This window comes from Myotis nattereri, assembly GCF_964212035.1.
Source record: "Myotis nattereri genome assembly, chromosome: 1".
Taxonomy (NCBI): Eukaryota; Metazoa; Chordata; class Mammalia; order Chiroptera; family Vespertilionidae; genus Myotis; species Myotis nattereri.
In genome coordinates, this window is record NC_138075.1 from 5398590 (window position 1) to 5417577 (window position 18988).

Here is an 18988-nt window from a genome sequence, read left to right on the forward strand (position 1 = left end):
ATAGCGGCGTAGGAACTACGATAGTGGTGGTGTGAGGAGGAGACAGGGGTGCTGCAGTTGGGGAACCACCATAATGTGTAGAGAGTTCCTCTTACAATGAGCGGAGACTGGAGGAAGTTGCTGGTTCCCTGTCTGGGTGTATCCCTAGTGATTTACATAGAAGCAATTATTTTATTATTTTTTTAAATTGATTTCAGAGAGGAAGAGAGAGGGACAGAGAGATAGACATATCAATGATGAGAGAGAATCATTGATCGGCTGCCTCCTGCATGCCCCACACTGGGGATCGAGCCCACAACCCGGGCATGTGCCCTTGACCGGAATCAAACCAGGGACCCTTCAGTCCACAGGCCCATGCTCTATCCACTGACCCAAACCAGCTAGGGCCTAGAAGCAAATCTTGACTGTGCAAGGAGGAGCTCAAGTTCAGACATTTAGCATTCACAGAGTTACACGTGATTCTTGTGTGGAGCCTAGGAGAACAGGCTGGAGGAGAGGAACCATGAGTGCAGAGTGAGGGGGTGCCGGGGCGGGGCGGGGATCCTGGCCAAAGAGCGATCCCCATGCGCCCTGCTCACACAGGGGAGCTGATGCTCTTGGCTTGGAAGAGTCACTCAGAGTGAGATGTCCCGGATGTGGAAGTCTTTTTGTTTTTTATTCTCACAGAGAATGGAAGTACCCGGAGGTGCGTGCCAAACAGCTAACAAGGGGGTTCTGAAGCAGGAAAGACTGATGGAAGCCGGATGTAGGGCTGAGGGTCTTGTCTGTATGTAGAGAGTGAGTGAAGCCGTGGGCTGGGATGAGCTGGTCCAGAAGATGTGAGGAGAGCGAGATGCAGGCCCTGTGACTGGAGCGAGGGTCTGGGGCCCGAGGCTGGAGCTGAGTGCAGGGGATGCCAGCTACACCTGCGTGGCTCCACGTGAATTAGGTCAGAGGGGGGTGGGGCACCTAGGGGCCACACCACAGACACAGGGTTACGAGAGAGTGTGTTCCAGATGTCAACAGGCAATTAGGAGGTTGCCTTTTTCTCTCTCCCAGGACCCCTCACACAAACTGTCTGAACCACAACAGTGGAGTCGAGCGTATCAAGTAAGAAGAGCGCACAGGGGCCCCACGGAATAACTGTGGTTAGTGGCTTGTGGGGCTGCGGAGGGTATGTGTGTGGGGGGGGTTGGGGGAGGGGGGTTGCCCAAGAGAGAGAAACTTGCTTCTAATCAATGTGCTAATCTAGCACAGAAGGTCTCCTTTCTCTCTCGCCCTCATTTAATTTCCCGGGGTTCAGTCCTCGCCTCCCCCACTCTGCCCCCTCCCCATACCAGCTGAATGAAAATTTGGTCCAGTTTTTTTTTTCTTTTTTTAATATAGATACATTAAAAAACAGACACCGATCTTCAAAGAAGCCTGCAATTTCGCTGGCGACGGGATGTTTATAGCCACGATTTGTTTGGTTCTGATAAAAGGCACATGCCCTCTGATTCCATTTGATTTTGTTTCCCAGGCCAGGCTTGCTTCACGCATGGGCCTGCAGTCTTTTGGGGCAATGAGGAAGGAAGGAGAGAGAGAGAGAGAGAGAGGGAGAGAGAGAGAGAGAGAGAGAGAGAGAGAGAGAGAGAGAGAGAGATATCCGGAGAGCTGTAGGTGCGTGCGCGCGTGTGCGTGCGTGCGTGTGTGTGTGTGTGTGTGTGTGTGTGTGTGTTCTGGCCACAAAGCCACGCTGCTCAGGGGCAAGGATGACTGGTGAGGGAGACATTCCAGGTACTCCCTTGTGTCCTATCAAGAGAAGCACCGCTCTTTGCAGGTCCAGTGAAAGCTGGGATGTAACCTCCCCGATTCTCCTCAGGAGCTTGTATGATGGAGGTAGGCGAGCCTCAAAGGCAGAAAGACGTGGGTTTAAATGTCAGCTTAGTCACTTCCCTGCTGTAAGGCCTGGAACAGAGCTCTCTCTGAATCGGTTTCCCCTCTAGCACGAGGACATCTCCCCTGCAGGACTGCTAGGATGGGGGGGTGGGGGTGGGGATTGCCAGTAGGCCAGCGAGGCAGAGGGGCAGGGGAAGGCCTGAAAAGTGGGGGTTTGTGGGAGGGGCCAGGGAGGAGGGCAGCAGCACCCACACAGCAGCATTGCTTGAGGGAAAGGGAGAAGTTTGGGGTGACTGGCTGCGCAGTACAAGGATAGAGCAGTAGGAAAGGAGGCGGGCAGATCAAGCCACGTGGAGGAATCTGAACTTTTCTCTGCAGGCGGTGGGAGGGCGTTGGGGAGTCTTAGTAGAGGAATGTGTGGGATTCGAGTGTGCTCTAGAAAACTGACCATTTGCAGCGTGGTGGGGTGAGAGGAAGGAGGAAAGGACTCCGGGGAGTTAAAGCACAGCGATGTTCCTTAGTGCTCCCCAAGTGTTCATGCTGCTGGTGCTCCAGCCAGGGCCCGCCTTCAGGTGGTTGAGTGACAGCTCTACTGTGCAGGACTGTGAAACCAGGAACGGGTGCCTCAGTGGCCCTGTCTGTAAGATGGGGATGGTAATGCGCATGCCTCACATGGATATCCTGAGGCCTAAATGAATTTTAAATACACAGCACATTGAGGAAGCACTTAAAAGTGTGTACATGTCATGTCTTTGCTAAATATTACTACTAGAGAAAATTTCCAATCACCACTCCAACTAAGCATGTGTCTATATCATTCCACTTAATCTTTACGTTTACCCTGCAAGATGGTTACTGTTTTTCTTCATTTCTTTTTTCTTTATGAAAATGAAAGCTCAGAGAAATTGAACAATTAGCTGCTATGTGGAAGAGCTGGAGTATAACCCAAGATCAGCTTCCACAACCAGCGCTTAGCTTTCCCTACTGAGCAAGAAAGGCCAGGGATGGGCACATTGGGAGGATAGAGAAAGTCCATGGGGATGCTGCTTATGAAAAGCCTGGCTTTGGAGCTTCTTAAAGACCTCCCCCTCCTCCACCCCATCTGTGTGGGATGTGTGTGTGTGTGTGTGGGTGGGTGGGGGAGTGGGGGTCATTTACCAGGGGGCTCTGGCCAGAGCTAAGTCCTCCTGGCGCTGGGGAACTTTAAATGAAGCTTTGCTTTTGGACCATCCATCCACCAAAGAGCAGATTTCTACATTTTTGCTCTTGGCAAAGGTCTCCGTCTTCTCTTCCTCCCTCCCCTCAGCTATATTTGGTGAGAGCTTAAATCCGATAAAGAGGAGCTCTATTTAAAACCAGCCAGGCTCTATTTCAAAAGATTTGTGCGATTTTATCTGAAAAGTAAATTTGTAATTATAATGTAAAGTTCCTCCCCAAGTAAGGCCCTGGCACTGAGTTCCTGTGCCCAGTGAAGAGACCATAGACTGATGGAACTCTGGGGCTGGAAGAGGCTGGAGCCCAAGCACCTGCAGGCCTGAGGGCCCTGCCCATACCCCGGGGCCACCACTGACCACTTTCAACACATAGAGCTCTCTGCGCTCAGGACTCTTCCCTCTCCCTCATTCTGCTGTCAGAAGGTTGTTGACAAATGTCATTCTCCAGCCTCCCACTGAACCTTATTGGCCCCCAGAGAGCTGCTCTCTCCTTCTGTACCGGCAGCTCTTCTGAAACTGTAGACATCACCTTGTGTTCTAGAGTCTCTCCTTCCTCCGGCTGACATTCTGGGCTTGTGGAGTCATCCCCTAAAAGGGCACGATTTCCATATCCCTTTGGGTAAAGCTGTGCTCTGCAGCCAAGTCAGGTCCTTGCAGATGGCACTTCTACGATGAAATTGTGAACCGGATTTTGGTATCAGATGGTTTCCACTATATCAGTGTTCTCCGTGTACTGGTGGGGAGGATGTCGGGGGAGCTGCTGCATTACTGACATAAGTGATCCTCTAAAAGGTAGCCATGGATTCAAACTCCTTCTCCCACAGAGCTGGGTGAGCAGAGCCCCTGCCCTGACTCCCAGCGCACTTTGCAGGACTGTCCCCTGCCCCTGTCCCCCAGCCACACTGGCCTTTGCTTTGTTCCTTGAACTTGGCAAGTTTGCCCCTTAGGGTCTTAGCAAGTACTGTTCCCTCCCCTAGAGGACTCTTACCCCGTACCTGTGCAAGGCGGGCTCCTACAGGTCTTCAGGGATCAGCTCTTTTCTTGACCTTTCTCTCTCCTGCGTTCCCTCCTGCCCCCTCACTGTCCAGCCCACCATCTCATTTCATTTCTTCATAACCCTTGTCAAGATGAAAGCCGCCTTATGTAGTCACTTGTTTTCTCATTTAGTCCACTTTCCCTGAAGATCCTACAGGATCCATGAGTGGAGGTGACAGGCTTGTCTTGTTGACATTTGTGTCCTGTTGACTAGAATTGTGTCTGGCATGTGTCGTCATCCAAGGGGACGTTGGCTGAATGAATGCTCCTATGAGTGAATGAATGGGCTGAGTGTGAGGAGGACTCAGAATAAGTATGTGGAGTGATGGCATCGTAGACATTGTAAGAGACTTGAGAGATTGACTCTAATCCTCAATGCTTACCCTACAGATAATGGGTTTTTGACCTGGGAGGGCAGTTATGTACCCAGAATCACACTGTAAGTTCATGCAGAAATTGGCACAAGGACCCAGCTACCTAATAGGAATGGCACTCTTTTTTTTTTAATGACAAGCAAAATGCATCAGCATGCATTAAACACTCAAAGCTTGATGTGAATAGGGTTCCTAGAAGAGAAGACATGCTCCTCAGAGCAGCTTCATGAGGGTCCTTGGCTGCGGGGAAGAGCTGCACAGATAGTAGAGAGGCAGCGCGCATGCAGAGGACTGCCTGACCAGAAGCCCGGACAGCTGAGCAGACTTGGTGCAGGGAGAAGTGGAGAACTGGACCAGCAGGGAAGCGAGGGGCCCTCAGGCAGGGGCAGGAGGGGAGCTGAGTGGCGGGCTGGCCTTGAATTTCAGCTCCTGCCTGTGGGTGCTCCTTGAATGGTGAGTGAGATTCAGGGAATTCACAGGGCCAGGGTAGACCACAAAAATAGGACTAGGAACGGAGCCAATGGACGAAAGCCGGGCAGGAGGTCAATGAGGGTCAGCCATTCTATGACAGCAGCCCCACTGGTAGTGGAGGAGAGAGGCCAGGCGGTGGGTACATTGATGGGACTGCTCCCAGGCTTCCTGCAGCATGAGGGCTCAGGGTTCAAGCCATCCCTACTGCTCACCAGCTCTGTCCTCAATAATATTCCAAATGAGCTGAGGAACCCTGGCCACCTTAGTGACTGCACTCCCCAACAGCACCCCTCCGCCCCTTGGGGGCCCCAGGTGACCTACCAGGGCAGGTGTCCTCGAGGCCATGAGCTGGTTTTCCAGGCAGCCGCTGTGGGATGGTGGATGCTTTTGTACTTTTCAGCACCCGGTTTCCTCATCTGTAGGAAGGAACCAAAGATGCCCCACCACGTAGAACTGCTGGAAAGATGGATGGGGATTTGTGTTCCCCTGTTCCTGGAACAGGACAGGTTCAGCCATGTTGCTCCCCTGTGTTCTCCCTGTGCAGGTGCCGAGTCTTTCTCTAGACTCCTGATTTCGTGTTTATTTAATTGATCAATTTGAGAAGAAGATTCCCAGCAAAGAAGTTTGAAAGTCCTCGCTTCATAGAATATGATCACTGAACAGGAATTTAAGTTCATTTAGTCCAACACTTAAAAATGTGTGGCTTGCAGGTACTTTTTTTTTCTTTTTTGTGGGGAGGGGTCAGATGGTAAAATGGCTTAACTGTTTGAATGGCTTGCCATTTTAAAACTTGCAGACTTCACATGTTGGGAGGTTCCACGCTTTTGGAAATGTCCCATGTTAGAGTTCTGGCCTATCTTGACAAGTCTGGAGGCCCAGCGGGCCAGGGCTTCCCAGGTTGGCCATCCGCTGGAGCTTGCTGCTACCCTGTCCGCCAGCAGGAGTTTGCTAGGGCTGCTGCAACACAGGGCCAGGCTGGGTGGGGAGAAATCCGTCGTCTCTCTGGTTCTGGAGGCTGGACGTCTGAGGTCATGGTGCGGGCAGGGTGGGTTCCTCCTGATGCTGAGGGAGCCTGTCCCGGGCCCCGCCCCGAGTTGCTGGGGGGTGTGGACAGCTTCTGTGTCCCAGCCCGTGTAGGCGCATCACCCTGACCTCTACCTTTGTCTATGTATGTTCTGGAGTGTTTGTTTCTGAGTCAAATTCCCCTTTTTCTTAGGACACAGTCTTGTTGGATTAGGGACAGCTCTGCCGACCTTATCTTGAATGACATTGGCAATGACTCTTTCCCAATAAGTCACCTTCTAAGGTCCTGGGGGCTAGGATTTCAACAGAGGAATTTAAAAAAATGTATTTTTATGGATTTCAGAGAAGAAGGGAAAAGGGGAGAGAGGTTAGAAACATCAATGATGAGAGAGAATCCTGGATCGGCTGCCTCCTGCACGCCCCACACTGGGGTTCAACCTGCAACCTGGGCATGTACCCTGACCAGGACTCAAACCATGACCTCCTGGTTCATAGATCGATGCTCAACCACTGAGCCACACTGGCTGGACAGGAATTTTTAGAGACACAATCTAACCCGTGACACTAGTTTATATCACCTCTATCAGCAGGGCCCCTCCCTGTACCTATCTGCGAAGACCACCTGTGACATTTCAGCGGGCTGTCACCGACTCTTGGTTAAATGCCTTCTCTCTCTCAGTGAGGATCTGCAGCCCAGGCTGCCGGTGTGAAGGGGGTGATGGGTGAAAATTCACTTGAGGTGGCTCTCCCAAGGTGACACGGGTGGTGACAGGCAAAGAGAGGATGTGGCCTTTCTCTCTTCTAGCCCATTCATCCCAGCGTCTCCCCCTCACAGAGCTGTGGGAAATGTTGCTGTTTCAAGCTCGGTGCCTTGCAGATGGTGAGGAGTCAAGAAGCCCAGAGGAAGCGTTGGTTAGGTGAGGGGCAGGTGACAAGTTGGAGCTGTGACAGGTGAAGCCCACGTGACACCCTAAGAGAAATACCCAGGAGGCAGTGGGACATGCGGGTTTGGTGTGATGGAGTCTGCCCCCTGAACCAGTGCAGTCAGAACCTTCTCCCACTTGGCGAGGTGCTTGTCTGCACAGGCGTTGGTTAGAGACCCAGGCGCATTTGTAACTGTCCCCCTAATGTACGCTGATAATTAGGACCCATGACACTTAGTCACGGAATAAAGATTTTGAGCTCAAACTCAGTTTCTTCGTGTTTCCTTGTAGATGAAAAATGTTTCCTTGTGTGCTACTCTTATGAGCAGCAAGTCTGTGTGTGTTTTTAACCTACCACAATGCCAGTTAAATTATATTTTGATAATTCTCTCAATGTGTCAGCTGCCAACAGCACTTTAAATAATAAGAATTCGATCCCTCCTAAATAAGGCCATGATTCCATTAAAAAGTGCTGGAGGCCCCAGGTTCAGGGGCTAAAGAATTGAAGCACAGGCTTGCTGCGAGGTTTACACAATTCTGCAAACCTGAGCACAAACTTCCTCCACTTCACTGGGGACCTGCCACCTCTCCCCCGCCACCCCTCCCCCCCGCAATCCCAGTGAGGGAAGGACAAAGGCTCTTAGGAGATTGTTAAGAACACGGACATGACTCTCTCCTGTTTGGGAATCTCCAGACTCCTTGTGACCAGGTGGGAATGACTGTCTTCACTTACAGAACAGGAAACAGAGGCTCAGAGAAAAAACTTACCTGAGATTCTGCAGAGAGTGAGCGCAGAGTGAGGCGCAGCCTCCGTAGCTGCATTCTGGCGGGAGTGCCCGCGGCGTGGTCACAATCTAGAGACAAGGAGAGGACAGAGTCGGGTGCCATGGCGATACGATGCCAATGTGTCATGCTTTCTTGGTCACACACTTGCATTTGTGAATGGTTTAACTTTTCAGAGCTGAAGTGCTGAGGATCACAGAAAGGCATAGGTGTAGGTAGAAGGAAATAATGATTATTTGAGAATGATCACTGTGTCCCAGGCTGTCCACAATCTTGGCTAGATTAATGTTACACACTAATATCCTATAGCCCCACCATCATCAGCATCATCATCATCCATTTTAATGTTGAGGTCATAAACCTCCCTTCACCCCAAATATGTGTCTCTGTATGGGTACATATTGTTATGTCCATATTGAGATGCCAAATGTCCCTTTTCTCTTCCCACTACACATAGACTTCTAAAAAATGTGAAGTCTGCCCTCGCCGGTGGCTCAGTTGGTTAGCACATCATCCTGACATGTGAAGGTTGTGGGTTCGATCCCCAGCCAAGGCACGTACAAGAAACAACCAATGAGTGCATAAATTAGTGGAACAACATACAGGTGTCTCTCTCTCTCTCTCTCTCTCTCTCTCTCTCTCTCTCTCTCTCTCCATCAATTTAAAAAATTAAAAATCCAATGAACAAAATAAACAACAAACAAAATAGACTCACAGATGGAGAACAGACTGACAGCTGTTAGAAGGGAAGAGGTTTCAGGGGCTGAGTAAACTAGGTGAAGGCATTGAGCAAAAAACAAAGACAACTCCTAGACACAGACCACAGTATGGTGGTTAGAGGAGGGAAAAGGGGGTGGGGAGGTAGGAGAGGGTAAATGGGATGGAAGGAGACTTGAGTTTGGGTGGTGTACACACAATTCAATATACAGATGAGGTATGATAAATTGTACACTTGAACCGTATATTATTTTATTAACAAACGAGAAGCCCGTTGCAGGAAGAGATTCATGCAGTAGGCCTTCCTTCCCCTGGCTGCTGGCACTGGTTTTCCTCCAGCACCCGGGACCCAGGCCTGCACTCCAGCCACAGCAGAGAAGCCAAGACTCTTCAGTCTTCAGTCATCTTCAGTCTTTGATCCGTGCCTGCATATGAAAATTAACCAATATCTTTGTTGGGTTAATTTGCATACTCATCCTGATTGGCTGGTGGGCATAGCAAGTGACACCAATTTGCATGTTTCTCTTTTATTAGTGTAGATGTTACCCAGTAAAGTCAATAAAATTTAAAAAAATATATAATAATTATTAAACACTCATTAAAAAAAGTTTGAGAAAGGCAAAAGATCCAAATTACCTGAAGCAAGGGCTAAATCTAAGGGAAACTGGCACTGAGTTTATGAAATGCTCTTCAGAGTGTCCTTCCTGACTCCGAGTTAGAGGACTCATCTCAATGGCTAAGAAATAAGTCAAGCAAACTGATGGTACAAAAAGAGTGACAACAAAGCACTTTTACTCAACACCTAACATTCACAAATAGAAAGGTTCTGCTCTCTGTCATTTTGATTGCTTTTTAAATGTAACATTCTGGGGAGAAACATAACATTCTGGGGAGAATCAAAGCCTGGCTTATTCCTCAGTGACCCCACGTCCCCTCCCCCACACCCTAACGTCTCCAGGAATTTAGATTAGCCTTCTTCTCACCCCGATTTTATCCTTTTACTAGAGGCATGGTGCATGGATTTGTGCACCGGTGAGGTCCCTCGGTGTGGCCTGCAGTCCAATACTGCCTGCTGCTCCTGCCTGCTGCTCCTGCTCATCCCAACCCCACTGCACCTGTCGCCCCTGCTGATGCTCAGTAGGCTCGCTGACGCTCTGTTGTGGTCTCCAGGCTGTGGTGGCCAGCTGCGAACCCTGCATCTGGCCCCTATGGGTCAGCTGAGCAGTGCTCCCACTGTGGGAGCATACTGACCACCAAGGGAAGCTCCTGCATTGACCATCTGCCCTGTGATGGTCAGTGTGCATCATAGTGACTAATCGACCAGTCATTCGGTCAGTTGGTTGCTTAAGCTTATATATATATAGATTCCCCATATCTTTGTCTATAACAATTTGTGTTATTTTTGTACAATTGCAAATTAACTTCAATTATAGTACTTTTTAATATATATATTAATGATTTCAGAGAGGAAGGGAGAGGGAGAGAGAGAGAGAAACATCAATGATGAGAGAGAATCATTGATTGGCTGCCTCCTGCACACCCCCAACTGGGGATCAAGTACACAACCTGGGCATGTGCCTTTGATTGGAATTGAACCTGGGACCCTTCAGTCTGCAGGCCAATGTTCTAGCCACACTGAGCCAAACCAGTTAGGGCTGCAATTATAGTACTTTTTAAAAATGTTTTCTAAAAATCCATTTCACAGTATATCAAACATATAAAAAGAACACAATAATATAGTAGACACAAGTATTTACATAATCCAGATTTGACACATGTGAATATTTTATTTCCCTCATGTTTTTTTTTGAAATATATAAAATACAAAGATTTTGCTAATGGAACCTCCCTTATCCACACTTTCTTTCCTTCCCTGAGAAAATCTTTTCTAGAACTCTGTGTCATTTTTCTCTATTTTCTGCTTTTATGATGTGAAATTATCCTAAGCTATATGGAATATGATGCTGTGTTTTCTTTTTTGTTTGTTTTTTTACATTATATACCTGGTATCTCCATCCCCATCTATAGCTGCATCCCCATCTCTATCTCCACTTACATTTCCACTGTAAATCTGGCTCCAGCTCCATCATATCGATCTCTTTTCCTCTTTTGCTCCAATAAATATTTTTAAAATATATTTTTTATTGATTTCAGAGAGGAAGGGAGAGGGAGAAAGAGATAGAAACATCAATGATGAGAATCATTGATAGGTTGCCTCCTGCACAGCCACTACTGGGGATCGAGCCTGCAACCTAGGCATGAGCCCTGACCAAGAATCGAACTATGACCTCCAGGTTCATAGGTTGATGGTCAACCAGTGAGCCACACCAGCTGGGGTGTCCCAATAAATTTTTGAAAATGGTCCATTTCTTTTTTTTGCAAAGTTGTCCAGGTATGAACTTATTTCCAATCTTGTTCAACATTCAATGTTCTCTCTCAAACTGGAGAATCATCTTATATTAATTTTGGGTTATGTTCTCATCTATCACATTTTTGAGAATTTATAAAATTCTCTTCCTTCGCAAATTCTCTTAAACAAATCTTGGATATTCTGGTTCAGTAGTCCACAGGCTTACTCTTTTTTTCATGATTTCCATCTCTTTTCTGCCTTGGCCCTCGCAGCCCCGGCTTCATCCTGAAGGTCATCTGGAAGGTTGTTCCGATGTTTAGCCATTTGGTCCATTTGCATATTACGCTTTTATTATTATAGGTGATTCTATTTTTTTTTCTTTATCTCTATTTTAAACTCTAAGTGAATTCTCTACTTTCAACCAAACACACTGCAGTACAGGTTAGAATCTAGTTTCCTCCTTTCCATATTTGTAACTCATAACAGTGAGAAATCTGTATCCCATTATCCTTAATATATTTACTCATTTGGCCTAGTCTAGAATACACAGAAAGTAATTTTGGAATTGCTAAACCATCCACTGTGAAAAGCAGACCTAACTAAAGTTCAAAATTTATGTACAACTTTTTACATCCAGCTGACATACTTTGAAACAGACAAGTCTTAAAAGCACAGTTGGAAGCATTTTGACAAATGAATGCCTCCCTGTAAAACATACCGCTACGAAGACACAGAAGATTTCCACTTTCCCAGAAAGGTCCTATATTTCTTCCTCGTTAGTGTCCCCTCGGGGGTCACTATTCCGATTTTTCACCACGAGTTTGTGTCAGAGCAGCAAGAGCACAACTGCTCTGAGTCCGGATGTTCTTCTGAGTTCTGCTCAACTACACTGAGTGTCCTGGCAGGTTCCTTCTTGAACTCTGCTCGCTACAGTAACTGTTGGGTCTGAACCTCTCTGCCAGGGGCTGGACTTTCTTGGACACCAGGCCTTATACGGAGAAGCCATGAGATGTGTGGGTGTATAAGAATGAGTCTTTATTGTAGAAGCCAGTGGCCATAGAGCCATCAGACAAAACAATTCTTCACAGCAAAGTTCTATACAGGCAGCCGCACACTGGCTGGTGAACAAGTTCATCTTTCCCACCAAAGCAGCATTAGCCTCTGTACCCACAGGCATTATCTGAGCAGCTGCACGCTGCCCTAGGCTCACTGCCTCACATGGTAATGGCACGTGGGCTCCTGCCCTAGAAGCTTCTCCAACTCTCCAGCTTTCCTGCACACACAGTAGCTACATCCTCTGCACCTCCCCTTTCTCCCCAGCACACTGGCTGGCTAACATGTATTATATGTTTAGATAAAGAGGCTTCTTTGCAAGTAGTGACCTTGTTGTGCACCTGCACATAGTCCTTGGACATTCTGATTAAGATTCCCCTGTTCAGAGGGGCCTCTGCATCTGGCATCCTATCAACAAGCCCTTCACACTCTGAGTTGCCTTGACTATCCAGCAGCTCTGGCATGGTTCCCACAGTTCGTTTTGCCTGTCCTGGAATTTTATATAAATTAAATCACACTGTGTGTTCTGTTTCTGTTGGTAGCTTCTTTCACTCAGCATACTATCTGTGAGATTCACTGATGATGTTAAATGTATCAGTAACTCACTCGATGTTGCTGAGTAATATTTCATTACTTACTAGTGGCCTAGTGCCGGGGTCCAACCCCAGCGGGTCCAGGGGTCCCCAAAGGTGTGGACGGAGTCGGCGAAGAAGGAATGACATGGGGACGGAGTTCAGTTGATCAGCAGCCTAGCCAGGATCTCTAGCCAAGTTCTGGTCAGGATCTCCAGTGAAGTTCTGCTTAGGATCTCCAGCCAGGTTCTGTCCAGGTTCTCCAGCCAGGTTCAGTAGCCATGTTCCCTCGCTAGGTTCTCCAGCCAGGTTCTGTCACCAGGTCCTAGCCGGGTTCTCTTGCCAATTTCTGTAGTCAGGTTCAGTCCAGGATCTTTTGCCATGTTCTCTCCAGCGAAGTTCTTCTGTCTCTAGAGAACGTTCTGTGTAGGTTCTGTGCCAATTTCTGTCTCTCCTCTCTGTCTCCTAAGTTCTGTCTCTTGCTGTCTTATTACATCTGTATTTATACCAGTTGATTTTAATCCTGTCAATCTCTATTACAAAGGTTAGGGCGTTTCTTATCTCCATTCCAGGGAGTAAAGATTATGTAGCTTAAGCATGATTGTTCATAGTTAAAGTGATTAATTACCCGCCTGGCACTTAGTTGAGGGGTTTTATTCCCTCCCTAACTTCAGGGGAAAATTCCTACCTGGGGAAACAACCTTTCTCGGAGAGGTGACCTTGGTTAAAACACACAGCGCTAAGGGGAGCAAACATATTAAGAACAGTATGCTATATATGCCAGGTCCCTTGAAACAGCAAGGATGGACCGGCTCCCGGCAGCCTAGTGCACGGATTTGTGCACCAGTGGGGTCCCTTGGACTGGTCTGTGGGGATCAGGCTGAAACCGGCTCTCCAACATCCCCTGGGGGTCCCAGATTGAGAGAGGATGCAGGCCATGTAAAGGGACCCCACCGGTACATAATCAGGGCTGGGGAGGAACCATGGGAGGGCTCCAAGGTGTGTCTGGCCCATCTCACCCAGTCTCAATCAGCCGGACCCCAGCAGCAAGCTAACCTATCAGTCAGAGCATCTGCCACCTGGTGGTCAGTGAACATCATAGTGACTGGTCGAATGGTCAAATGGTCAGACACTTAGCATATTAGGCTTTTATTATATAGGATTATTTTCTTATCCATTTCTTGTTAAAGGATATTTGATAGGTTTCAGTTTTCAGCTATTATGAATAAAGTTGTTATGGATGTTTTTGTAAAAAATTGTTAGAAGTTGTGCATCTTTATTCCTACCTGGCAAATATCTAAGATTAGAAACATGAGTTCAAAATGTAGGCTATAAGTAAATTAAAAATGTAAACTACTAAAGTTTTCCAAAGAGGTTATGTCGTATATCAATATAAGAGATATGTGTTTGATTATCACAACACTTGGCTTTAATAATCCTTCTAAATACATACATACACACACACACATATAAAATACATATACATACATATATATACATATATACATATGTATATATATGTATATATATGTACATATATATATATTATTGATGTAGAGAGGAAGGAAGAAGAGGGAGAGAGTGAGATAGATACATCAGTGATGAGAAATAATCATTGATAAGTTGCCTCCTGCATATCCCACAGTAAGGATTGAGCCCACAACCCGGCATATGGCTTGACCAGGAATCGAGCCATGACCTCCTGGTTCATAGGTCAATGCTCAACCACTGAGCCACACCAGCTGGCAATAGTCCTTCTAATTTCAGCCTTTCTGTGTGTGGTGACTTATTACTGTGGTTTCTATTGCATTTCCCTGATGGCTGAGGATACAGAGAACTTTTCAGGGGCTGTTGTCAAACTTCACATCCTCCTTTGTGAAATGTTGGCTTAAGTCTTTTGCTCATTTTTACAATTGGCTGTTTTCTTTTTATTGTTGAGTTGTAAGAATTTACATTCTGAATAAAAATCCTCTCTCAGATAAGTGTTTCTGCCAACTATCTCTTTCAAAATTTATTTTTATTGTTTAAAATATTAAAGATGTCCCTTTTGTTTTTCCCCATTGACCCCATTCACCCTGCACCCACCCCTCCCAGGCCTTCTCCACACTATTGGCTGTGTCCATGGGTTATGCATATATTCCTGTTAGTTCCCGGATAATCTCTCCAACCTTCTCATTCATTTTCTTAGATGTATCTCTGGATAAGATTAATTTTTTAGCCCTAACTGGTTTGGCTCAGTGGATAGATTGCCGGTCTGCAGACTGAAAGGTCCCAGGTTTGATTCCGGTCAAGGGCATGTACCTTGGTTGTGGGCACATCCCCAGTACGAGGTATGCAGGAGGCATACCTGTTTCTCTCTCATCGGTGTTTCTAACTCTCTATCCCTCTCTCTTTCTCTCTGTAAAAAAATCAATAAAATATATTAAAAAAAGAATAATTTTTAAAAATTTTTTACTAAAGTCTAAATTATGATTATTTTGTTTTTGTGATAATTGAATCTGTGTTCTCTCCAAGAAAACTCTGGCTACTCTCAGGTAATGAAGATATTCCAGTATGTTTTCATATCTGAAAGTTTTATAGTTGTAACTTTTACCTTAATAAAAATTAATTCTTTTGTATGGTGTCAGGTAAGGGTTAAGATTCATTTTGTTCCCACATCAATGTCTCATTTATTGAAAAGACTTCACATTCCTCATTTAATCCCATTGACATTTTTGTTGAAGATCTAATAGCCAAATAAATGTGTGTCTCTTCCAAATTCCTTATTCTGTTTCACTAATTTGCTTGTCTATCCTATGTCAACACCACAGTCTTGTTTACTGTGGCTGTGTGGTAACACTTGAAGTCTGGTGGGCAAGTCCCCAGCTTTGTTCTATAAGTCGGTTGCTTTGGGCATTTCAGGTTCATAGCATATCCATATACTAATATTAGAGGCCCAGTGCATGAAATTTGTGCCAGGGGCTTGGCCATTGCAGCCTCGGTTGCCTTGGCCCTTGCAGCCTGGCTGCCTCATGGCCCCGCAGCCCTGTGGCCCCATGACCCTGCCCACTGGTTGTTCCGGAAGATGTTTCTGCCATCCAGTCTAATTAGCACATTAGCTCTTTATTATATAGGATGTTTGCTGATTTCTCTCTCTCAAGCCAGTTAAAATTGGGATAAGGAAACTGTTGAATTTATGGTGAATCTATGGGTCCATTTGGGCAGAATTGATATTTTAACAATATTGAAATGTGGATACATAAATATGGTGTAATCTATTTAATTTTTCCAAATTTCTCTCTGTGATTATTATAGTTTTTGGTGTAGAAATCTTGTCCTTATTTTAAATTTATTACCACGTATTTTATGTTATCTTAAATAACATTAAAAAATCTGTTCTCTAGAATATATAAGTTATATTGTATATTGACTTAGTAATTTAATAAACAAATGAAAAAAGAAACCACTAAGAAACTAGAGACTCGAAATACAAAGTATTTTCTAACTTAACAGTCTAGTTGTCTGGGAAAAGAGACTGCGTTACGTTTTGCTTCACAAAATTTGTGTGTTTTATTTAGTTTTCTTGCCTTCTGTATCAGATGAGGACCATCTTTGCCTCATTTCTAATGTTAGGGAAAATAATTCAGTGATTCTTCATTTAGGATGAAGTTAGTTGTAGGTTTTTAATACAATTCCTTTATCTGATTGGGGAAGTTTCATTCTGTTCTTATTTTGGTGAGAGTTTTTATCATGAATAGATGTTCAATGTTGTAATATGCATGTCTTTCTATCTATGGTTAATTTTCGAATATTAGACTTTTTACTCCTGGGATAAACCTCATTTGGTCAGCATGTTTATCATTTCTTTTTTTTTTTTTTTACATTTGCCTGGATTAAATCTTCTCATCTTTTGTTAATGATTTAAATATTTATACTAATAATAAATACTGGTTTATGGTTTACTTGTAACACTGTTGTCAAGTTTAGAGTTTTGATGACTCATGAAACAATTTGGAAAATATTCATATTCGTATTTTTAATTGTGTCTTATGTCATTTTTGGTAAAGACACTGTCCATTTATTCTAAATTGATCATAATATTTCTTTATATTATTTTAAAGGCTATAGGATCACTCATATTATCCCCCTAACTCACTTTTTATATTGATGTTTTGTTTTTATTCTTCTTTTTATTTTTTGGATAAGTTTTGTTATGATTATTGATTACATTAAATAATTTTAACAAAACAACTTTGTCTTTTATATTCATTTTCAAATTAATTAATTTTTGTTTTTAGCTATTTTATTTTTTTTACTTATTTTAGGTTTAATTTGTTCTTCTTTTTTAACCTTTCTGATGGAGATCTTCTTCATAAATTTAAGACCTTGCTTATATGATACAATATAGTATACTACACTGTAATATAAACAGTATAATATAAAATTACTATGTTTATCTATAATTAAATAATAAATATAAGGTTGAGGTATCTAGAATGAATATAAAAGTATTTAGTATTTATGTAAACACATTTAAATTATATATAATATGATCTATATATATAAAAACCTAACGACCAGTTATCACTTTATTGTTATCTATTTTTTTGACATATACAATATTTAGAAATATATTACTTAATTTATAACTATTTCGGATTTTTCTGGACATCTTACAATTTATTTCTAATTTTATTGTGGTCACAGAATATGTTAATTGATTTTGATCTTTTGAAATTGTCTTAGAATTACTTTTTGGCTCAGCTTATGATATATTTTTGTGAATATCCCATGTACACTTTAAAAAAATATAATCTCTACAGTTTGGGGATGTATTATGTTGTGAATGTCAAATAGATCAATGTGGTTGATGTTTTCTTAAGATCTTTTATATTTTTACTGATATTTTACCTAGTTATTCTTTAACTTTTTATATTTTAAATATCTTTTATTGTGCTGACAAATTTTTTGTTGTCCTAATGAATTGACTCTTATGAAATGTCCATCTATTCTCAGATTAAACTCTTTATCTTAAAGTCTATTTTGTCTGATATTAAGACAGTGACTACTTTTCCTATGATTACTGTTTTCATGGTATTTTATTTTCCATTCTTTTACTTTCATTCTAAATACAAAGGCACTTTGGTATTTAAAATTCATCTGTTGTAGACAACATATAGTTGTTAATACTTTTATATGCAATCTGGATATCTCAGCTTTCTATTTAGAGTGTTTAATATATTTCAACTTAATGAAATTATCTAATCTAATAAAAGAGAAACATGCAAATTGACCACACCTCTGCTATGCCCCAAGCCACGCCCACCAACCAATCAGAGCAGCTATATGCAAATTAACCCAACCAAGATGGCAGCCGGCAATCACGGAGCTGGAGCAAGCAGGAGGCTTGGTTGCCCCGGTGATGGAGGAAGCCAAGCTTCCCGGCTGCCCTGGCCGACTGTGGCCTCCACTTAAGGCAACAAAGTTTCAATTATAGAAGATAAATAAATTCCAGATACCTGCTTCCAGCCAGCCCCCACTAGGAGCTTGGGTGGCTGGGGGCCATGGCCAGCCATCAAACAGCCATCAGCCCTTCACCCAGGCTGGCCATACCCTCATGGGGTGAGGGTCCTTGTTGGGGCTCTTGGCCAGCCTGCAAACAGCCATCAGCCACTCACCCAGACTGGCCAGGCACCCCAGCGGGGACCCCCACCCTGAAGGGGCTGTGGCCAGCCTGCAAACAGCCATCAGCCACTCACCCAGGCTGGCCAGGCACCCAACCAGGACCCCCACCGTGATCCGGGACACACTTCAGGACAAACGAGCCAGCCCCCACCCATGCACCAGGTCTCTATCCTATATAATAAAAGGGTAATATGCAAATTGACCCTAACAGCAGAACGACTGGGAATGACTGGTCACTATGACACACACTGACCACCAGGGGGCAGATGTTCAATGCAGGAGCTGTCCCCTGGTGGTCAGTGCGCTCCCACAGGGGGAGCTCTGCTCAGCCACAAGCCAGGCTGACAGTTGCCAGTACAGCGCTGGTGGTGGGAGCCTCTCCTGCCTCCTCAGCAGCGCTAAGGATGTCCAACTGCAGCATAGGCCTGCTCCCCGCTGGCAAGTGGACATCCCCTGAGGGCTCCCAGGCTGTCAGAGGGATGTTTGATTGACATCTTAGGCCCAATCCCCTGGGGAGCGGGCCTAAGCCAGCAGGTGGTCATCCCCCAAGGGGTCCCAGATTGCGAGAGGTCACAGGCTGGGCTGAGGGACCCCCTGAGTGCACAAATTTTTGTGCACTGAGTCTGTAGTTGATAATAAAAATAATGTAACTAATTATTTCACTATATAATCCTTCAAGGATAGTTCATTATTTTTTTATTTTGTTGTTATTTAAAAATTTTTGGCATAATTGGTAATAATTAATAATGAATAGTGAAATAACCATAAGAATGATGAGAGAGCAAAATATTTCAGAAAATACTAGAATAACATCCCTAAGATTCTTTCATCTATCTTAAATTTATAAATGAATTTAATGGACCCATGTTGTAACTGCAGGATGGCATAAGTTTTAGTCTATTAAAATATTCTTTAAAATGCTTTGTTTTTTGGAAGGTTGCTAAAAAAAAAA